Source organism: Petromyzon marinus, chromosome 66 (assembly GCF_048934315.1).
Source record: "Petromyzon marinus isolate PM22_M1 ecotype Great Lakes invasive population chromosome 66, UKy_Petmar_22M1.pri1.0, whole genome shotgun sequence".
NCBI lineage: Eukaryota > Metazoa > Chordata > Hyperoartia > Petromyzontiformes > Petromyzontidae > Petromyzon > Petromyzon marinus.
In genome coordinates this window covers 1,082,277-1,106,497 of record NC_133732.1, presented here as the reverse complement: position 1 = coordinate 1,106,497, position 24,221 = coordinate 1,082,277, and the positions used below count along the sequence as shown (strand labels likewise).

The 24,221-nt window shown below is 52.1% G+C and overlaps 1 long non-coding RNA gene across 1 annotated transcript in view; it reads right to left on the bottom strand.

Annotated features, from left to right (window-relative positions):
* Positions 1-2,791: 2,791 nt before the first annotated feature.
* LOC142906490 (uncharacterized) overlaps positions 2,792-24,221 on the bottom strand; it is a 34,295-nt gene continuing 12,865 nt past the window's right edge. Inside the window, exons 3-4 of the long non-coding RNA XR_012930334.1 lie at positions 12,980-13,037; positions 2,792-6,573 (exon numbers count right to left, since the gene is read on the bottom strand). This is a non-coding gene — a long non-coding RNA (uncharacterized LOC142906490). The remainder of the gene's footprint in view (positions 6,574-12,979; positions 13,038-24,221) is intronic.

Here is a 24,221-nt window from a genome sequence, read left to right as displayed (position 1 = left end):
TAGTGTGTGGCGTTAGTAAGTTTGAGACGTAAGTGTGAGACGTTAGTGTGAGACGTTAGTAAGTGTGAGAGGTTAGTAAGTGTGGGACGTTAGTGAGACGTTAGTAAGTGTGAGACGTTAGTGTGAGACGTTAGTGAGTGTGAGACGTTAGTAAGTGAGAGACGTTAGAAAGTGTGAGACGTTAGTGTGAGACGTTAGTGTGAGACGTTAGTAAGTGTGAGACGTTAGTAAGTGTGAGACGTTAGTGTGAGACGTTAGTAAGTGTGAGACGTTAGTAAGTGAGACGTTAGTGTGAGACGTTAGTAAGTGTTGGATGTTAGTAAGTGTGAGACGTTAGTTTGAGACGTTAGTGAGACGTTAGTACGTGCGAGACGTTCATAAGTGGAGGACGTTCGTAAGTGCGGGACGTTCGTATCTCGGGGACTGCCCGTAGTTGTTTCTGACACAGACGACCTCGCTGTGCATCACAGCAGAGCCGCGTGGATTGTGGAACACATTTTATTGTTGTTATTTACAACGATACCCGCCCCCCCCCCCCGCCCCCCACACACACAGCAACAATTACCGACGCCCAGTTATCCGTCAGATCCGCTACACCCGCATCGGCCTGCCCGGCAAATTCCATAACCACCGTCCGTGTCAATGGCCGTATCGCCAACTCGCGTGCACGTCCCTCTCGCCGCACACATTTCAACCCCAGCCATGCGCACATCAGCTCCGTCACTCCAACCTCGTCCGCCTCGTGGCTCCAAGCGTCAACAAATATTCCATCGTCAGCTAAGAACGGACAACGACAACAACAACAAGGCGAAACAAAAGGACTGTACATTTCGATTTGAAGCTCTCGCGACTGCAAGGATTCGCCTTCTTTGGTTCTTTCGGTAAAGTCACCGCCACGTAGAGTGAGAATTAAAATAATAAATGAATAAAATAAAATAACGCGGTAAAATTCTCACGACGTTTCGGCCACAACGCAAGCGGACGTCTTCAGGTGAAAGGAACGGACCTGTCGGGACGACAGAGCTTCAATGAACGATGTTAAGATTCGTAGCGACTGTTAAGCTGGTTGGGAGAAGTGAGGCACCTTGACAAAGGGGGTTTACATATCAAATAGCTGAGGGATTAGCTTGTGACTGGTCACAGAAATAGATGTTAAAGTCAAAACATACACATCCACAGAGGCAACTAGTAATTTAGCATTGAAATAGCTAAGGGATTAGCTTGTGACTGGTCACAAGAATGGCTATGTTAAAGTCAAAACCTACACATCCACAGAGGCAACTAGTAATTTAGCATTGAAATAGCTGAGGGATTAGCTTGTGACTGGTCACAGGAATGGCTATGTTAAAGTCAAAACCTACACATCCACAGAGGCAACTAGTAATTTAGCATTGAAATAGCTGAGGGATTAGCTTGTGACTGGTCACAGGAATGGCTATGTTAAAGTCAAAACCTACACATCCACAGAGGCAACTAGTAATTTAGCATTGAAATAGCTAAGGGATTAGCTTGTGACTGGTCACAGAAATAGATGCTAAAGTAAAGGCCTACACATCCATCTAAGCTCTGTGGATGTGTAGGTTTTGACTTTAACATAGCCATTCCTGTGACCAGTCACAAGCTAATCCCTCAACTATTTGATATGTAAACCCCTTTGTCAAGGTGCCTCACTTCTCCCAACCAGCTTAAAGGTCGCTACGAATCTTAACATCGTTCATTGAAGCTCTGTGGATGTGTAGGCCTTTACTTTAACATCTATTTCTGTGACCAGTCACAAGCTAATCCCTCAGCTATTTGATATGTAAACCCCTTTGTCAAGGTGCCTCACTTCTCCCAACCAGCTTAAAAGTCGCTACGAATCTTAACATCGTTCATTGAAGCTCTGTGGATGTGTAGGCCTTTACTTTAACATCTATTTCTGTGACCAGTCACAAGCTAATCCCTCAGCTATTTGATATGTAAACCCCTTTGTCAAGGTGTCTCACTTCTCCCATCCAGCTTAAAAGTCGCTACGAATCTTAACAGCGTTCATTGAAGCTCTGTCGTCCCGACAGGTCTGTTCCTTTCACCTGAAGACGGCCGCTTGCGTTGTGGCCGAAACGTCGTGAGAATTTTACCGCGTCATTTTATTATTTTTATTCTCACTCCACGTGGCGGTGACTTTTGCCGAAAGAACCAAAGGAGAAAAAAGGACTGTAACCTGGCACTGGCCGAACATCCCCATGTTGAAGCGTTACACCTGGAAGATCATTGCTCTCTGCTGCGAATTAACTTGACGGGGCACCTGAAGCAACACAAATCTGGAGACTCGGCGAGGCTTTGATGGGTAAACAAGCGTAGTGATGATAATAATGATGATGATGTCCTCAGGGTTATTATTTGCATGATCACCAAGGTTGGCTAAGCCCGTTGCGAAAGAATTTCACACTCAGCAACAACAACCACAACCGCCATTCGCCACTAAGTGGCGGTGACATCACCGCGACGCTTGTGCCAGGCCATGTGCACCTTGAGGCCACGCGCATACAATGAACGAAACAGTCAAACACCCCCCCACCACCCACCCACCCCCACGTTAGCGGTGTGCCGAGCTTACGGAAGTGTCTGGAACGACAAAGCCACCACAGTCACCCGCACCTCCACCCCGACCAGCACGTCACCTGACCGTCAACTAACTTTAACGAAAACAAATTCTTCGTCTCGCTGTGCTCTTCACACGCGGTGACGGCTATCTCGCGTGGCAGCCGAAACCTCGTGACAATGTCGTCGTTTCATTTTGGTCGTCGTCAAAGTCGTCGTCAAAGTCGTCGTCAAAGTCGTCGTCAAAGTCGTCGTCGTTATTTCCCTTCCACGGGGCGACTTCAAGCGAGAGAGCCGAGGACGTGAGACTCGCCGTTTTGTCACGGAGATATTCGCGGCCGAGCTGCCCCACGTCCAGTCGGTGGGGGGGCAGGGGGGGGCAGGGGGGGCAGGGGAGGACGACGTTTTATTGAATCTTAAATCCCTCGCCCCGACCTTCTGGTGCCCGTCTACATCCACCCTGCGCTGGCCACGATCCCGAGCCGGCCACAAACCACCAACCGCCTCAGGTGGCCGGCGAATCATCGGGGCGACCGCCCCGGGGGGGCCCCGCGCTTTGGGGGGCCGTCCCGGGTTTCGACGTCACGGTGACTCGGGGGGGGGGGGGCCACAGTGGGATCAGCCCCCGGCACCTCACCCCCCCCCGCCCACTATGGACGGCCCCGCCCCCCCCCCCCAGCGGCGTCAATGGATTCACCCACCTCAGTTGACTGTCACGGACACGCTGGCGACGTCACAAAGGCACTGATTCCGATGTCATAATGGCACTGAAACTATCACGAAGGCACCGATTCTGATTGTGACGTCACCATGGCACTAACCGTGTCACGTAGCCACTGACTCTGATTGTGACGTCACAAAGGCACTAACCGCGTCAAAAAATACAATCTTGTGATGCCAACAAAAGCACTGGGGATGATGACGGTGATGACGGTGATGATGACGGTGATGACGATGATGATGGCGATGGTGGTGACGATGGTGATGACGACGGTGATGATGGTGGTGACGGTGATGACGGTGATGATGACGGTGATGATGGTGGTTACAGTGATGACGGTGGTGATGATGGTGGTGATGATGATGGTGATGATAGTGGTAATGACGGTGGTGACGGTGATGACGGTGATGACGGTGGTGATAACGGTGATGACGGTGATGACGGTGATGACGACGGTGATGGTGACGGTGGTGTGGAGCGACTCTCCGTGAGGGCGCAGCAAACGCCATTTGGACATCCGTGAAGAACTTCACAGCCCATCGGATTCACCCACGGCAAACAAATAAGACGCTTGTGATTCTGGTGCTACTCGAGAGGTGGTGAGGCCGGCCCTGAGATCCGGTCTCCCCGCAAAGTCTCCAGACCCCCCCCCCCCCACTCTTGATTCTCGTCACCACCCCCACAAAGTCTCAAGACCCCCCCCCCCCACGAGACTCTGATGACGGTGGTGACGGTGGTGACGATGGTGATGACGATGGTGATGTGATGGTGATGATGGTGATGATGGTGATGATAATGGTGATGATGGTGATGATAATGGTGATGGTGGTGATGATGGTGATGATGATGGTGATGATGGTGGTGATGATGGTGGTGATGACGGTGATGACAGTGATGACAGTGATGACGATGGTGATGATGATGGTGAGACGCCCAAGCCCCCAAGACTCCTGACACTCGAGGACTTCGACCGTCAGGGGCCGTCCATAAATGACGTCACGCGATTTTGGAAGTTTTTTTGACCCCCCCTCAAATATGACGTCACAAAGCTCTGCCCCCTCCCGCCCCCCCCCAAAAAAATATATAAAACATGCTTCAAATGGCTGTAAACTATTGTTGTCATTGTAGTGCGTATTGAACGTGGAGCTGCACTCTGATGTTGCAGGAGAACACATTTATTAAACAAAGTCTATTTAATTAAAGCGGAACGCGTTGCCTGTATTTATTGATAAAGTGGCGCGTTTTGATGTGACGTCACATTTCTCACACCCCCCCTCCCCCGGTGCGTGACGTCATTCATGGACGGCCCCTTACCGCCGGGCACGTCGTGCCTACACTGTCTGTGAGTGTTAGTGACGTGGCTCCGTGTGAGTGTTAGTGACGTGGCTCTGTGTTAGTGACGTGGCTCCGTGTGAGTGACGTGGCTCCGTGCGAGTGTTAGTGACGTGGCTCCGTGCGAATGAAACCCGCCTTGCCAGGGGTGTTCAGTCACACGGCCAAGTCTGTAGTGTTCTAATCACACGGCGGCGGTCTCTAGGGTTAATGAGGGAGTGCAGACACGGGGAGGAGGGCGTGCGTGTGTGCGTGCGTGTGCGTGTGTGCGTGTGTGTGTGTGCGTGCCCCAGTTTAACAGCAGAGGTCTCACTCCGAATCAGTCGAGCGGCAACATCTTTTCATCGGTTGCGTAACACTGTGTGGAAGCTACCTGGTCTGTCGCTCCGCACTAAGCTTCAGGTCTTCTCGGCCACGGTCATTCCCTCCCTTCTCTACGCTTGCGAAACGTGGACCCCCCTAATGGAACATCTTCGCCGGTTAGAAACATTTAGGCTGGCCTGCCTACGATCCATCCTGGGTTTAACCAGACTGGATTGTGTGAGGAGCTCACAAATCCTTGAAAGATCTGGGCAAGGTCCCATCGGTGAGCTCCTCTGGCGGGGAAGGCTGTGTTGGCTGGGTCATGTAGCCCGCATGCCCAGCCACCGCATGCCAAAACATCTTTTGTTCGGCCGGATCGAGGGGGCTAAACGGGCGCGGCACGGGCTAGAGAAGAGATGGAGTGATGTGGTACAGGAGGACGTGGAGCTGAGTCGACTTGCCAATGACTGGTACCAGCGGTGTCAAGAACGGCCTCTGTGGAGGAGGCTCGTGAAGGATGCTACTGGGCAGTTGGAGGCAGTCGCCCTCCAACAACAACAGAGGGTGGAGGAGCGACGCTCAGAACAACGAGCGGAGCGCCGGGTGGCTAAAGCACAGCAGGTTGGCACAGTAGGGGGCACAGGTGGTGCATCAGCCAGTCATCTCAGTCATCTCAGTCAGTCGACCCGTGGCACCTGGGTCTGCCCCGTGACCTCCTGCCAGCGGGCGTTCGACACTTCACGTGGCCTCACTCAGGGTGCACATAGCCTGGCACAAGCGTCGTGGTGACGTCACCGCCACTTAGTGGCGAATGGCGGTTGTTGTTGTGTGTGTGCGCGTGTGTGCGTGTGTGTGTGTGTGCGTGTGTGCGTGCGTGTGTGCGCGTGTGTGCGTGCGTGTGTGTACGTGTGCGTGTGTGTGTGGTGTCGTGGTCAGCAACCACGATAAAACAATGAAACCGCACGCACTTAAGATTATGAAAGCCGACGAAAGGACACAAATATAAACCCGACACAAAGACCCCCCCGCAATCGTAGAAAAAAATAAAACCATAATAACAAACAAACAAAAAATCAGCATCGTCAGCCACGGGCAATCCACTGCCGGAGGACCACACACACCTCCTCCTCCCCGCAAACGCGGAAAACACAAACGCGGGGAAAAAAAACAAACCGCGGGAAAGAGCAACGATTCAACCAAAACACCCGAATTAAATTAAAAATCAAAAGCCCAGCGGGTTAAATTACAGACATGACGAAACCTCCAACGAGCGGAAAAGCGCGTGGGTGACGCCGCGTACCTGCTGACGTCACGCACGCACGCACAGCGAGCGGAGACCGACGTCACTTAGCCCCGCCCGTGGCCCTACTTGGCCCTGAGCCAGACTGGCTGCAGCCAGTGGCGTCCACTATCTTGGTTTGGTTCTAGCTTGGCATGGCAAAGAGACTTTGATTAACCATCCCCGCACACCATGGAGAGAGGGGAACAGAGGTGTATTTTGGCATCTCTGTGGAACACTGCAATGTTGACCGTCTTGCCGATGTGTTCACCAGTTACCTGGTTGATACGTTCACCGGATAGCCGGTTAACATGTTTCCAAACGGCACTGGACACACGCTAATCCAACATCCTCCGGCCTGCACACACAGACGACAAGCGAGCACGCGCACACGCGCACACAGGCACGCACACACACACAGGCACGCACACACAGACAGGCACACACACACAGGCACACGCAGACATCATTATGATTCACTCGTGTTTCATGAGTCTCAAGACTTTGTTCAGGAGTTTGCGCCATACGCAGCTGCTACTGCTGCTGCTGCCTGCTGCTGCTGCTGCCTGCTGCTGCTGCCTGCTCCTGCCTGCTGCCTGCCGCTGCTGCTGCTGCCTGCTGCTGCTGCTCCTGCCTGCTGCTGCTGCTGCTACTGCTGCCTGCTACTGCCTGCTGCTGCTACTGCCTGCTGCTGCTGCTGCTCCTGCCTGCTGCTGCTGCTGCTACTGCTGCCTGCTACTGCCTGCTGCTGCTACTGCCTGCTGCTGCTGCTGCTCCTGCCTGCTGCTGCTGCCTGCTGCTGCTGCCTGCTGCTGCTGCTGCCTGCTGCTGCTATTGCTGCTGTTGCTGCCTCCTGCTGTTGCTGCCTTCTGCTACTGCTGCTGCTGCTGCCTGCTGCCGCTGCTGCGTGCTGCTACTACTGCTGCTGCTACTGCTGCTACTACTGCTGCTACTGCTGCCTGCTACTGCTACTACTGCTGCTGCTACTACTGCTGCTACTACTGCTGCTACCTGCTGCTGCTGCTGCCGTGTGCGATCCCAACTGAGTAATTAGCAGGTAATTTTTCAGCATGCGGCTACTGCGTTGGCCAATACCGGTGACACTGCTTGATTTTTTCCACATGACAGAGACAAACTGCTGGGGCAAGCGCTGTCAGCGAGCAGCAGCAGCAGCGCCGATGAAGACCGGCACGGCACACGAGGAGGTTGGTGGCGAGCACCTCGCCCGGCCAGCCTCTGTCTCCCCGGCGGTGATGCTTACACACCGCACCAGGTACTCATTTGTGGCTCAGTCGACCTAGGGGAGAGGCCCAGGACCGGTTCAGATAATCGTCAACGGTGTTGGTGGCCGTGAGCGGGAATCCAAAGTCGGGTGGCCGGGTTCGTAGCGGAGCGCTAGCCGCTGCACCACCGCTCCCCACAACAACAACAACAACCGCCATTCGCCACTAAGTGGCGGTGACGTCACCACGACGCTTGTGCCAGGCCATGTGCACCCTGAGGCCACGTGAAGTGTCGAACGCCCGCTGGCAGGAGGTCACGGGGCAGACCCAGGTGCCACGGGTCGACTGACTGAGATGACTGGCTGATGCATCACCTGTGCCCCTTACTGTGCCAACCTGCTGTGCTTTAGCCACCCGGCGCTCCGCTCGTTGTTCTGAGCGTCGCTCCTCCGCCCTCCGTTGTTGTTGGAGGGCGACTGCCTCCAACTGCCCAGTAGCATCCTTCACGAGCCTCCTCCACAGAGGCCGATCTTGACACCGCTGGTACCAGTCATCGGCAAGTCCACTCAGCTCCACGTCCTCCTGTACCCCATCACTCCATCTCTTCTCTAGCCCGTGCCGCGCCCGCTTAGCCCCGTCAATCCAGCCGAACAAAAGCTGTTTCGGCATGCGGCGGCTGGGCATGTGGGCTACATGACCCAGCCATCGCAGCCTTCCCCGCCGGAGGAGCTCACCGATGGGACCTTGCCCAGATCTTTCAAGGATTTGTGAGCTCCTCACACAATCCAGTCTGGTTGAACCCAGGATGGATCGTAGGCAGGCCAGCCTAAATGTTTCTAACCGGCGAAGATGTTCCATTAGGGGGGTCCACGTTTCGCAAGCGTAGAGAAGGGACCGTGGCCGAGAAGACCTGAAATCTTATTGCGGAGCGACAGACCAGGTAGCTTCCACACAGCGTTACGCAACGGATGAAAAGATATTGCCGCTCGACTGATTCGGAGTGAGACCTCTGCTGTTAAACTGGAGCCGGTCATAAACACACTGCCCAGGTATGGGAAACTCTCCACTCTCTCCACAACTGCCCCATCACCGATTGGGAGTTGTGGGGGTGGAGTGTCCGATGGTACAAAATACCCAGGCAGGTGCTTAGTTTTGGTGAGGCTGATGGTAAGGCCCCACCTCTTAGTGGCACGCTCCAGTCGCAGCAGCAGCGTCTCCAACTCCTCCTCTGAATGAGCAGCTATTACCAAATCATCAGCATACATAACGTGGTTGAGCAATAGGGAGCCATCCCTTGACCGCACCCGGGCGTCGATCAGCCTCCCATTATATCTGTACCATATGGAGATTCCCCCGGTACAGCTATTGAAGGCTTCACGAACTACGTGGTCAAAATAGATGTTAAATAATGTGGGAGCCAGAGGACATCCCTGTCGCACCCCAAGGTTAACAGGGAATGGCTCTGACTCCCGGCCACGTAGTTTTACCCGGGCCCGCTCACCATCATTAAGGTCCTTAATGATCGTGAGCAGAGGGTCAGGTACTCCAAAAGCACGAAGAACAACCCAGAGCCCAGGCCTACTGATGGTATCATAGGCTCCCCACATGACACGTACACACACACAAAGATCAAAGATCCCCCATATAGCCTTAACAGACTGTAGGGGCAAGTGCTGTTAGCGAGCACCTATGAAGGCTGGAACGGTACACGAGGGGATGGGTGGCCAGCACCACGCCCGACTGCCTTTGTCTCCCTAGTGGCAATGTTTACACACTGCACCAGGTACTCATTGGAGGCTGAGTCGACCTAGGGGAGGCCCGGGACCGGTTCAGATAATCGTCAGTGGTGTTGGCCGTGAGCGGGAATCGAACCCGGGTCGCCAGGTTCATAGCGCAGCGTAGCGCTAACCGCTACACTATCGCTCTCCACACACACACACACACGTACACACACACACACGTACGTACACACACACACGTACGTACGCACACACACACGTCCGTACGTATACACACACACGTACGTACACACACACACGTACGTACGTACACACACACGTACGTACGTACACACACACGTACGTACGTACACACACACACACGTACGTACGTACACACACACGTACGTACACACACACACGTACGTACACACACGTACGTACACACACACACGTACGTACACACACACACGTACGTACACACACACACGTACGTACACACACGTACGTACGTACACACACACACGTACGTACACACAAACACGTACGTACGTACACACACACGTACGCACACACACACGTACGTACGCACACACACGTACGTACGTACACACACGTACGTACGTACACACACGTACGCACACACACACGTACGTACGTACACACACACGTACGTACGTACACACACGTACGTACACACACGTACGTACGTACACACACGTACACACACACACACGTACGTACACACGTACGTACACACACACACACGTATGTACACACACACGTACATACACACACACGTACGTACACACACACGTACGTACACACACACGCACATACGTACACACACGTACACACACATACACGTACGTACACACACACATACATACACACACGTACGTACGTACACACACATGTACGTACACACACACACGTACGTACATACACACGTACGTACACACACACACACGTACGTACACACACACGTACGTACACATACATACACACACGTACGTACGTACACACACACACGTGCGTACGTACACACACACACGTACGTACATACACACGTACAAAGCGCGCTAAAACTCTGGTCATCCTCGCTGCAGCGGCTTTTGGCTCGCCATCGTACAAAGACGGTGGTCACCGCATCGCGTGGCGCTTTAAGATGCACTTTTTGCGGCCGTCTGGAATGCTCTTCCCTTCCAATATTAGGAAGCCACTGGATCGATGCACTTTTAAATCATCATCTGGATTGACAAACTCCTTTATTTGGAACTGCTTTTTTATGTTTAGTTGCTTGTCCTTCCCCCGCACCTCCGATTAGCACGACTGGCTACGTACGGTGCAAAAGAAGTTCAACGTACACGCGTACAAGCATAGACACGTGTACACGTGTACAAGCATAGACACGTGTACACGCGTACAAGCATAGACACGTGTACACGTGTACACGTGTACAAGCACAGACACGTGTACACGTGTACACGTGTACAAGCACAGACACGTGTACACGTGTACAAGCACAGACACGTAGCACAGACACGTGTACACGTGTACAAGCACAGACACGTGTACACGTGTACACGTGTACAAGCACAGACACGTGTACACGTGTACAAGCACAGACACGTGTACACGTGTACACACGTCCACAAGGACTAACACGGACGAACGACGACCACCACTTGCCACTAAGCGGTGGCGACATGACCAACAGGACTTGTGCCAGGCTAGGTGCAGTTTGGGGCCACTTGAAAAGTGTAAGGGTCGTTGATTGCAGAAAGCCCTGAGAGCTTCGTGTGAAGCGACAGGCTAGGTAGCTTCCACAACGCAGTGATACGCTGCCGATGAAAATAACCATTCGGAGTGAGACCTCTGCTGCCAAACCGGAGCTGGTCATAAGCACACTGCCCAGGTGCGTAAACTTCTCCACTCTCTCCACAACTGCCCCATTGCTCATGGGGACGCTCCAGGTTCTCAGAGTGAGCAGCAATCACCAGACAATCAGCATTCATGACATGGCTGACCGATTTTCCCCACCTCTTGAATGTACCCAGGCATCGATCGGTCTCTCAGTTGGATATTCCTCCGGTACAGCCATGGAGAGCTTCTCAAACTAAGTGGGCAAAGATGGTGTTCAATAATGTTGGTGCTAGAGGACATCCCTGTCACACCCCAAGGTGAACAGGGCACGCCTCTGACTCCCGGCCACGCAGCATTACCCGGGCCTGCACACCATCATGAAGGTTCTCAGTATTGTGAGCAGAGGGTCAGGGACTCCGAAAGCACTAAGAACAACCCAGAGCCCAGGCCTACTGATGGTATCATAGGCCTTGACCAGGTGAATAAAGCAGAGACGTAGGTCTTGCTGGAATTCCCTACACCTCTGCTGTAGCAGACGGACAGAAAATATGGCATCTGTGCAGGACCGCCCTTTCCTGAAACCGCATTGGGGCTCCGCAAGCCTCTCCTCAGCGTGCCTGGCAAGGCGATGTTGAATAATCCTTGCCAGGACCTTTCCCGGCACACTGAGGAGTGAGATGCACCTGTAGTTGTTACAGTCTCTGCGATCCCCCATTTTCAAGAGGGGGGCCCCCACCAGGGCATCCTTCCAATCCAGCGGAACCCGTCCAGTGGTCCAGACGGTTGTATTGATGTCATGTAGGGCAGTCTGTGCACAGACGCCAACCCTCCCTCAGCAGTTTGCTTGGGAGGTCATCTCTGCCCGGCACTTCACCAGGTCTCAGACTCCGCATCACCCTTTGTACTTCCCCAACATCAGTCAAACACTCGCAGGGAGTGCCAACTTCCTCCAATATTTGAGGCGCTGTAGCTGCAGCAGGGTCATGCCCACCTTGTCCCATGGTGCCGCCCGAGCTGAGGGGTTTCCCCCCTTCTCCCACAATCTCACAGAAATACCCAGCAAGCCTGTTCCTGGGGGTCAGAGGTCACACCACCACTCCTTATGATACAATGAAAGTGCCCACTGCTTGGCAGGTCAAGGGACTGAGGTCTACTGACTGAGACGGCTGGCTGATGCACCACCTGTGCCCCCTACTGCGCCGCCTTGCCGCGTTCAACCCGCCCGGCGCTCCGCTCGTTGTTCTGAGCGTCGCTCCTCCGCCCTCCGCTGTTGTTGGAGGGCGACTGCCTCCAACTGCCCAGTAGCAGCATCCTTCACGAGCCTCCTCCACAGAGGCCGATCTTGACACCGCTGGTACCGGTCATTGGCAAGTCGACTCAGCTCCACATCCTCCTGGACCGTGTCAGCTCCATCTCTTCTCAAGCCTGGGTCGTGCCCATTTAGCCCCCTTTATCCGGCCAAACAGAAGCTGTCTTGGCATGCGGTGGCTTTGCCTGCTAGAAAAGTTTATTGACGAGACTGTCCAGATCTTTCAAGAATTTGTGAGCTACTCACACAATCTGTGAACTACTCACAGATTGTGAGCTACTCACACAATCCAGTATGGATCGTAGGCAGGCCAACCTGAATGTTTTTAACCAGCGCAGATGTTTAATTAGCGGGGTTCACTTTTTGGAAGCACAGAGAAGGGAGGGCATGGCCATGGCCGAGAAGGCCCAAGGCTTCGTGTGGAGCGGCAGGCAAGGTAGCTTCCACACGGCTTTATGCAGCCGCTGAAAAGATTAATCCACCCGTCTGATTTGGAGACCGCCGCCCAACGGAAGCTGGTTATAAGCACACTGGCCAGGTACGGGAACTCCTCAACAGTCACATTATCACTCGCACACACACACACACACGTACGTACGTACGTACACACACACACACACGTACGTACACACACACACACGTACGTACGCCTGGTTGAAGACAGGAATTCCGTTGATCCGAATTTGTCTCTATCCAGCACAGAGACCTGCAAGAGACAAGGGGAAGAGGATGGAGACACGGCGAGGTGGAGGAGGGAGACACGGGCAGGAGGGAGACACGGGCAGGAGGGAGACACGGGGATGTGGTGGAGGGAGACACGGGGAGGTGGTGGTGGGAGACACGGGGATGTGGTGGAGGGAGACACGGGGATGTGGAGGGAGACACGGGGATGTGGTGGTGGAGGGAGACACGGGGAGGAGGGAGACACGGGGAGGTGGTGGTGGAGGGAGACACGGGGATGTGGAGGGAGACACGGGCAGGAGGGAGACACGGGGATGTGGTGGGAGACACGGGGATGTGGTGGTGGAGGGAGACAGTCAACTCAGTTCATGAAACCACAACACCTGGGTCTGTTCCGTGTCCCCCTGCCAACAGTGGAGAGCTCTCACCAATGTCACATTGTGGCCTCAAGGTGCACCCTAGGCTGGTCTACTCCTCTTCCCCGCTGGCCAGTTCGTCTTGTGACAAGAGGTGGACGTACTGACGCTTCACCCACATCGACGTGTGACTTGCCCATCTCAGACCTCGCCGGGGCTCACCCTATATCCTTAGCTCTTTTGGTAAAGTCACGTTGAAGGGAAACAATAAAATAATAAAATATATCTTCTTTGGTTCTTTCGGTAAAGTCACGTAGAATGAGAATAAAATAATAAATTGATGAAATAAATTAACACAATAAAAATTATCATGACGTTTCGGCCACAACACAAGCGGCCTTCATCAGGTGAAGGGACGAGACTGTCTGGAGGACAGCGCTCTATGTGTGTGTCTCCCTCTCTCTGTGTCACTCCAGCGCTGTCCTCCAGACAGTCTCATCCCTTCACCTGATGAAGGCCGCTTGTGTTGTGGCCGAAACGTCGTGATAATTTTTATTGCGCTAATTTATTTCATCAATTTATTATTTTATTCTCATTCTACGTGGTGGTGACTTTACCGAAAGAACCAAAGAAGATGAATCCTTGCAGTCACGAAAGCTTTAAATCGAAATAAAATATATATAAAACCTTTAACAACGGCGGCGGCGGCTGCTGGGTGGACGTAACGCGGCCACTCCCCGATTCAGCTAGTACGGGGCCTGTAAACATCTCTTATAAAACGGGGCCCTAAATAATAATAATACAAAAAAAACCACGAATATTAAAACACTAATTTTTTTTTTTCACATGCACAGCAAAGTAATTGTATTTTTTCATTTGCCGTACAGCCGGACAACATGACAAATCGCTAACCTTAAACACCCAGTCGTTCATGAAAGTCAAAGGCGGTATAGTGCTATGGTAATTGAGCAAGTGCAGAATCACTGAACCGGAATTGATGGCTAAAAACAGCGTTTAGCGCGGGGCCCTTGAAAGTGCGGGGCCCGGAGCTTATGAGGCTACTTTAGCTGCGAGGATCATCCGGCATGGGACACAGCGTGCGTGGTGACACGGACAGTAAGGAAGTAAAATCAAGCCCTCTGATTGGTAACTTAACGGGCCCAGAAGGGGCACTGGTTAGCGGTAGGGAAACTGAAGGGATTGGAGGCGGCGCTCGCAGCACGACAAAGAGCGGGGAAACGGAAGGATGAAAAGCGGAAGGTGATTATGGCTGGAGGGAAAGCTGGTCGGGGAAAGGTTCGGGAAAGGGGCTTTCGAGGGACAGATGAAGGGGAAGCGAGAGAGTTTGGGACGTTTGGAGCGATGGAAATCCTTGAAAACCCCCCCCGCGTGTCTCGTGCCAGAAGAAATAAAGACTCCTGCTATTGAAGACCGCAGTGTCAGCTGCCACGACACACGTACGCGTGCGAAACTTAAGTTGCGCCGCACGTGGCCAACTGCGCTAACCGGAGGTGCGGAGGAAGGGCAATAAACGAAACACAAAAGTTGTGAAGGGGTCAGTTTGTCAGTCTTGATTTCGGTGGCTTGCCAACACCGGAAGGGAAGAACATTCCAGACGGGCGCAGAAGCGTATCCCGAAAGCGTCGTGCGATGTGGTGACCACCGTCTTTGTTCAACGGTAAGCTACAAAGCCGCTGCTGCTGCTGCTGCTGCGAAGATGACCAGAGTTCACGTGACGATGGTTTATGCTTCTTGACAACATCAGCAAGGCGTTATGGTTCATTTGCGGCGAGCAATTTTTCGTGCGTACCGAGTGCCAGGACCTTGTTACTGCCGGCCAACGCATCTCGACCAGCACCGCACGGACACGGTGCCGGATCCATTGCTGGCACTTCGAGAGAGAAGTGAGAGAGAAGTGATTGCGTTTCGTCACCGGGGCTGATGGCGAGGTGGCCGGGTGCGTCCGAGTGGTTCGCGGGCCAAAAGCTCGTTCGGAGAAACACCGCGGCAGACGAGCGGGGGAAGAATCGTCCCCGCGGGGGGGGTGGCATGAACCACTCCGTGGTGAACGTTCACGGCGTAACATCAGTGGCGATCGTCTCAATCGGTGGCTCTCGAAAAGTGTGGTTCCTGGAACCACCAAAGACAAAGACCCCCCGTGTAGCCTGTAACAGGCTGTAGGGGCAAGTGCTGTTAGCGAGCAGCGCCTGTGAAGGCCGGCACGGCACACGAGGGGGCGGGTGGCCGGCACCGCGCCCGGCCGCCTTTGTCTCTCCCCCAGTGGTAGCGATGTTCACTACACACCGCGCCAGGTACTCATTTGAGGCCGAGTCGACCTAGGGGAGGCCCCGGGACCGTTTCGGATAACCGTCACCGGTGTGGGCCGTGAGCGGGAATCGAACTCGGGTCGTCGGGTTCGTAGCACAGCGCTAACCGCTGCACCACCGCTCCCCACTCCGCCGGCACGGCGAGGGGTCCCTCCAGGCGGTCCCCGGAGCGGCCGCGATGCACGCGCAGAGTCGGCCAAGGACAATGACGACAACATCTCCTGCACCCGTTACGTTTCGGACATCCGCATTTGACGCGCGATATTTGATTTAAAAATGTTGTCGTTTGGTTAAACTTGCACCCCGATCGAAATGTACACCGCTAACCCTAACATCCAAATGCTCCCCCCTCCTAAAAAAACAAGAAATACCTTCGAGAGCTGCGTTGAAAAAGATGTATTACGTTCCGTTAACATGAATCGTTGTGTATCAGCCGCGGTATTTAGAGAGGGAAGTGAGTGGTCCACGGATAATGTGGTCTGCAGGCCAGAACACGTTTGAGATACACCGCTCGAGTCTGGCCTCCGCGCTTCTGGAGGTCGGCTCAGCCTCAAATGAGTGCCTGGCGTAGCGGTGTGTCCTAACATCGCTACCACTGGGGAGACAAAGGCGGTCGGGTGTGGTGCTGTGACCACCCACCCCCCTCGTGTGCCGCTACTCGTGAACAGCACTTTGCCTCGACAGTCTGCTAAGGCTACACGGGTGATCTTTGGCTTGTGTAGTGTGTCTGTGAGTGTGTCTGTGAGTGTGTCTGTGAGTGTATCTGTGTGTGTATCTGTGAGTGTATCTGTGTGTGTATCTGTGTGTGTATCCGTGAGTGTGTCTGTGAGTGTGTCTGTGAGTGTATCTGTGAGTGTGTCTGTGTGTGTGTCTGTGAGTGTGTATCTGTGAGTGTGTATCTGTGAGTGTGTATCTGTGAGTGTGTCTGTGTGTGTATCTGTGAGTGTGTCTGTGAGTGCATCTGTGAGTGTAAGTGAGTGTGTCTGTGAGTGTGTCTTTGAGAGTGTCTGTGAGTGTATCTGTGAGTGTGTCTGTGAGTGTATCTGTGTGTCTGTGAGTGTTTCTGTGAGTGTGTCTGTGAGTGTGTCTGTGAGTGTGTCTGTGAGTGTATATGTGTGTCTGTGAGTGTATCTGTGTGTCTGTGAGCGTGTCTGTGAGTGTTTCTGTGAGTGTATCTGTGTGTCTGTGAGTGTATCTGTGTGTCTGTGAGTGTATCTGTGAGTGTATCTGTGAGTGTATCTGTGAGTGTTTCTGTGAGTGTATCTGTGAGTGTATCTGTGAGTGTATCTGTGAGTGTGTCTGTGAGTGTATCTGTGTGTCTGTTAGTGTATCTGTGTGTCTGTGAGTGTAACTGTGTGTCTGTGAGCGTGTCTGTGAGTGTTTCTGTGAGTGTGTCTGTGAGTGTATCTGTGTGTCTGTGAGTGTATCTGTGTGTCTGTGAGCGTGTCTGTGAGTGTTTCTGTGAGTGTATCTGTGTGTCTGTGAGTGTATCTGTGTGTCTGTGAGTGTTTCTGTGAGTGTATCTGTGAGTGTGTCTGTGAGTGTGTCTGTGAGTGTATCTGTGTGTGTATCTGTGTGTCTGTGAGTGTATCTGTGTGTCTGTGAGTGTTTCTGTGAGTGTATCTGTGAGTGTATCTGTGAGTGTGTCTGTGAGTGTTTCTGTGAGTGTATCTGTGAGTGTATCTGTGAGTGTATCTGTGAGTGTATCTGTGTGTCTGTTAGTGTATCTGTGTGTCTGTGAGTGTATCTGTGTGTCTGTGAGCGTGTCTGTGAGTGTTTCTGTGAGTGTGTCTGTGAGTGTTTCTGTGAGTGTGTCTGTGAGTGTATCTGTGTGTCTGTGAGTGTATCTGTGTGTCTTTGAGTGTATCTGTGAGTGTATCTGTGTATGTATCTGTGTATCTGTGAGTGTTTCTGTGAGTGTATCTGTGAGTGTATCTGTGAGTGTATCTGTGAGTGTATCTGTGAGTGTGTCTGTGAGTGTATCTGTGAGTGTATCTGTGAGTGTCTCTGTGAGAGTATCTATGAGTGTGTCTGTGTGTGTCTATGTGTGTCAGTGAGTGTGTCTGCGAGTGTGTCTGCGAGTGTGTCTGTGTGTGTCTGTGTGTATCTGTGTGTGTATCTGTGAGTGTGTATCTGTGAGTGTGTCTGTGAGTGTAGCGGTTAGCGCACTTCGCAACGAACCCGGCAAACCGAGTTCGATTCCCGCTCTCGGCCAACACACCAGTGACCATTATCTGGCCCGGTCCTGCGCCTCCCCTAGGTCGACTCGGCCTCAAATAACTGCCTGGTGTAGCGGTGTGTAGTCAACATCGCCACTCGGGAGACAAAGGCGGCCCTGGGCGTGGTGCTGTGAACACCCACCCCCTCGTGTGCCGTTCCGGCCTTCACAGCTGGTCGCTAGCAGCACTTGCCCCGGCAGTCTGTTAAGGCTACACGGGGGGATCTTAGTCTCGTGCATTGTGTAAGTGCGTTGCGTGTATCTCTGTGAGTGTGCGTGCAGAGACCGGTTTGATGAAAATAGCTCCAGACAATGACACACCCAGACTCACAAGAGCAGACACGAGTCAGAGAGGGTGTGTAAGAGGGCTTAGCGGGGGGGGGGGGGGGGGGAGTGAGTGGTTGAGTTAAGTCAGTGAGTGGACAGGGTGAGTGAGCGAGTGGGTGAGCGGATGGACGAGTGTGTGGGAGCGTGTGCATCAGTGGGTGAGTGAGTGATTGGGTAAGGGAGTGGGTTAGTTGGAGTGTGGGTAATCGGGTGAGTGATTGCGTGGGTAAGAGTGTGAAACAGTGACGGTGTGAGTGAGTGCTTGGGTCAGGGGGTGAGAGTGAGGTAGTGGGTGGGTGAGTGATTGAGTGAGTGTCTGCCTAAAGGGGGTGAGAGTGGATGAGTGGTTGGGTGAGTGAGTAATTGGCTAAGTGAGTGAGTGGGTGAGTGCTTGGTTAAGGAGGTGTGTAAGTGGATGAGTGGGGGGGGGGATAAATGGGTGAGTGAGAAAGTGGGTGGATTACTGACTGGGCAGATGAGTGTCTGGGGGTGAGCGAGAGTGGGTGGGTGAGCAGAATAGTTGAGAAGAGTTGGTGAGTGGGTAAGTGGATGGATAAGGGAATGGGAGAGTGAGGGAATTGGGAAGTGGGTGGGTAAATGGGTGAATGATTGATGATTGAACGAGCGGGTGATTAGGTCAGTGTTGATATTAATTAAAATCACGACCACCACCATCAACAACAACTGGCATTCACCACTAAGTGGCGGTGACGTCACCATGGCACCTGTGCCAGGCTAGGTGCACTTTGAGGCCACGAGAAGTACCGAAGGCTCGCTGGCAGGAAGTCACAGGACAGACTCCGGTGCCATTGGTTGACTGAGATGACTGGCAGATGCACCACGTGTGCCCGATATTGTGCCCACTCGCTGTGCTTTAGCCACCGGGCCCTCCGCTCATTGTTGTGAGCGTCGCTCCTCCGCCCTCCGTTGTTGTTGGAGGGCGACTGCCTCCAACTGCCCAGTAGCAGCGTCCTTCACGAGCCTCCTCCACAGAGGCCGATCTTGATACCGCTGGTACCGTTCATCAGCAAGTCCACTCAGCTCCACGTCCTCCTGTACCACGTCACTCCATCTCTTCTGTAGCCCGTGCCATGCCCGTTTAGCCCCCTCTATCTGGCCAAACAGAAGCTGCTTGGGCATGCGGTGGTTGAGCATGCGGGCTACATGACCCAGCCAACAGTCTTGCCTGTCAGAGGAGCTGACTGATGGGACCATGTCCAGATCTATCCAGGATTTGTGAGCTCCTCACACCATCCAATCTGGTGAAAATAAGATTTATAGTAGGCAGGCTCGTCTGAATGTTTCTAACCAGCAAAGATGTTCCATTAGAGGCATTCATGTTTTGCAAGCATAGAGAAGGGAGGGCATGACCGTGGACGACAAGACCCAGACCTTCATATGGAGTAGACCAGGGGTGTGGAACGTCTGGCCTGCGGGCCGTACGAGGTCCGCGAAATAATTTAGGCTGGCCCTGCCAAGGCAACCGCAGGCGGGACTCGAAATTCAACACATCTCGGAGCAAACCTGGAAAATCAGTCGCGAGGAGCGGCAACAACATCGTCAGTAGCCGGCTAACATCATCACCACGCCTCGCCAAAGAGAAGCAGTTCCAGCTCATGGCATTAGGGGCGAGTTAATTCAACGTTTGACCAAATATAACGGGGCTAATTTTTAAGTTGATCATTTTGTATGGCCCGCGAATGATGTCATTAATATCCAAATGGCCCCCGGCAGAAAAAAAAGGGTTCCCCACCCCTGGAGTAGACAGACCAGGTAGCTGCCACATAGCATTATGCAGGTGATGGAAATATAATTCCGGGCGACTGATTGGGAATGAGAATCCTCTCCACAACTGCACTGTCACTCGAAGGAAGTGGGCGTAGAGGGATATTTGATGGCGTTTAATACCCAGGCAGGTGCTTAGTCTTGGAGGGGCTGAAAGTAAAGCCCCACCTTTTAGCGGCGTGTTCAAGGTTAAGCAGCAGAACTTCCAACTCCATCTCAGAGCGAGCAGATCATCGGCAAACAAAACATGAATTTTGATTTAAAGCTTTCGTGACTGCAGGGATTCATATTCGTGGTTCTTTCGGTAAAGTCACCACCACGTAGAAGGGAAACAATAAAATAATGAAAATATAAAACGACAAAATTCTCACGACGTTTCGACTGCAACACAAGCAATCATCATCACAACAAGAATTATTTTTTTCAAATTTTCTTGTTGTGGTTTTCACACCTGATGATGATTGCTTGTGTTGCAGTCGAAACGTCGTGAGAATTTTGTCGTTTTATATATATTTTATTATTTTATTGTTTCCCTTCTACGTGGTGGTGACTTTACCGAAAGAACCAAGAATATGAAACGCGACATGGTTGACCAATAGGGAGCCATCCCTTGACTGCACCCATGCATAGATCACGGCCTCCCATTGTTTCTGTACCAGGTGTAAATTCCTCTGGTAAAACAATGGATAGTTTCTCGAACTATGCGATCAAAATCGATGTTAAATTATGCGGGGAGCCAGATGACATTGCCTGTCGCACCCAAAATGAGCAGGAAACGGCTCTAACTTCTGACCACCCAACTTTAGCCGGGCCTGCCCACCATCACGACGGTTCTTAACGATTGTGAGCAGAGAGCTAGGGACTCTGAAAGCACAAAAATAACCCAGAGCCCAGGCCTATCAATGGTATCATGGGCCTGGACCATGTCGATAAAGCCGAGATGTAGGTAGTGTTGAAATTCCCTATACCCTTGCTATAGTAGACAACGAAAATATGGCGTCCGTGCAGGACCACCCCAGACTAAAACCACATTGTGGATACGCAAGCTTCTCCTCAGCGTGCCTGGCCAGGCGATGTTGAATAATCCTTGCCAGGACCTTTCCCAGCGCACTGAGGAGGGAGTTACCAATTTGTGCGGTCCCCCGTCTTAAAGCGGGGGCTCACCAGGGCATCCGTCCAATCCCTGCGGAACACGTCCTGTGGCCCAGACGGTTGTATTGATGTCATGTAGGGCAGTCTGCGCACAGACGCCAACCCTCCCTCAGCAGTTCGCTTGGGGGGGGGGGGGTCACATCTCTGTCCGGCGCTTTTGCTGGTCTCAAGACTCCTCAACAGGTGCCACCATCGGCCAACCACTCGCAGAGAGCGGGTACCTCCTCCAGACACTCTCAAGGCCATGGAAGAATACCAATCAGACCTCGAGGCGATGACAAATTCCACTGTTGAAAGCAACAAGACCCTACCAATCAAGTATCCCTACCTGAAACCTGACAAGGTGGCCCAATAGCATCACCATCTAATGGATGGTGCTAACCTGAGGCTTGGATTTACTGTGCTTGCCTGCCTTGTCCTCCTTGCGTGCCAATGGACCAAATCGTTTTTTTTTTCTTCTATGGAGGCTGCTTCGAGGCACGGCAGCTCCCGGCAGGCTCCACCTGTTACCTGATAATTCCTCAACATCGATGCTCAGCAAGACGTGAAAACCATGGGAATGTGGAACAGTTGTTTCCCAAGCTTGTGTTCACCTGCAGACTGCTCAGCCGATGCACCACCCAGCGACCACCCCCACACCCCTGGTGACAAAACGCATTCACGCCTACCTCTCTCTAAAACAGCAGTACCGACACGCAATGAATCATATTGCTGGAACATACAAAAAATAATTGCAGCCTATAACGTTTTTGTTTTCAACAGTTTTAAAACGAAACCGTTTATTCTACGAGCTAAGGCCCACTGAGCTATCTAGCTTTTTTATTAACTCACTCTGTCTGTTGTATCCTCAAATCTTGTGACTCAATGTTAACCCACTTCCCAATGTGGTATCGACCGCAAACTTGGTATACTTATGTCACACTGATGACAATACTATATTATATCATTACAAATAAAACAAATATTTGTAAACATTTTTTTTTATATGTTATGTTTCAGCTTGGGTGTAATTGTCCACGCTCAACTGACGTTGGCTGTAAATCAGCACGCGGTCCCCTTACGTTGTGGCAAAGCTTCGGGGAAACTTCCTGGAGTCGTGGAGTTCTGCCATCGCTAGCACGGTACATTTCATTAAAGCGTGTTGTTTATAAAAAGGTTTTTTTTTTCAACATTACTCATTCAGAAGCGACCTGGCAGTTCCTCGGGAATGATGATGATGATGACACACCTTCCACAAATGATTGCTCAACCAAGTGGCTAATAATAATTGTCGTCGTCATCATCGTCGAAATGTATAACAGCAGTCAAACACTCTGAGCGCACTTTGTTGCTAAATGTGGAGGGAAAAACCGGGGGACCCGGAGCAAAAAAAAATCCGCGCGACCACGGGGAGAGAGACACGCAAATTCCAAATTTACAGCAGGCGTCAGGGGTCGGGATTCAGCCCACGACCTCCTGTAGACCCGGCGAGGTCGTTAACATCTCCCAGCCACCGTGGCATTCACGGCGGCGAGATGTTAAGGTGCGGGGTGGGAGCGGGGAGATTTAGATATTAGGGTTACGGTAGTTTCATCAGAGGTAGCTCATCGTTTTAATTAAATGTAGTAAATTTCCATTTAAAGCTTTCGTGGCTGCAGGGATTCATATTCTTGGTTCTTTCGGTAAAGTCACCACCACGTAGAAGGGAAACAATAAAATAATAAAGCAATAATTATTTTATTGTTTCCCTTCTACGTGAGGATATAAATATAGTAAGTAAATATTAATTAATATCTGAAACAAAAGTGATCAATTATGGCAACGGAACAGGGACAACGCATTTTTTATATCAGAGCGCGTTTGTTTGCAATGTTTTTGCCACAAGTTACGTGTGGTTAACGCAGACTTGATGCCTTGCAAAAAATAACCTATTTGGATCCATACTCTTTGGTTCTAGTCGGTAAAGTCACGTAGGTAAAAATAAAATAACAAAAAAATCACAAGTACGGTCCAGTACATCATTGTTATGCTAATTCCTTTGTCAAGGCGTTTTTTTTGTTTCCTCACACACAGCTTGAAGGACGAGACCTGGGCTTGGCTGTCTTCACCCCAACGCTGTCCTCTGGACAGTCCGGTCCCTTCACCTGACGAAGGCCACTTGTGTTGTGGCCGAAACGTCGTGATTTTTCGTTATTTTATTTTTACCCACGTGGCTTTACCGAACAGAACCAACGAGTATGGATCGTTGCAGTCACGAAAGCTTCAAATCTAGAAGCTATTTGGAGTTTGAACGTCTTAATACCACTCCTGTATTGTTGCCAGAAAAGCGCGTAAAAAAAACACAACTCAAATGTTTTCATAATTAGTTTGAAACGGGGCAAAAACAACAAAAACAAAAAACGTCCCCACACAAAAGGTAGAAACAGACGTGGCTATTGCCCGGGCTGACTCTGCGTTTGCATCACGGCCGCCGTGGGGAACATTTGTAGGAGTTTCGCGGTGCCACTGCTGCTGCTGGTGGTGGTGGTGGTCACTGGGGCCGCACCACTGTCCTAGGCCATGATGGGTGTGGCGATGCAAATATCTTTCTCATGGCAACGGATGTTGAACCAACTCCCCCGCTAAATACGGTCTATGAAGGGGACCATGGGGGTGGCGATTTACGACGTGTTGATCTACGACCACGGTGGGGTTTCCAGGCAACGTGTTGTGACGTCGTAATAACCGCGCCATGCCTGAATGTTGTCGTCATATCGGAAATAAATTAACCGTTCGATGGAGTATCGATGGCTACCCCAGTCAGCGATTGTGATGGTGTCTTGGGCTGAGAGAATTCCCCTCCCTCCCCCCCCCCAAGACCTCACAGAAACGCTCTGCAAACCTGCAGACCCAGTTCCTGGAAGTGGGAGATGGGATCACCGTTCTAGCCCTTCAGGATGCTGATAGGCGTGGCGCTGCAAAGTAACTTTTCTGATGGAGTTAAAGAGTGATTTGCAGTCGCGCGTGACGGAGGTAGTTTCCATCTCAAGCAACCCGCGACCACCACTTAATCCTTGCAGCGACGC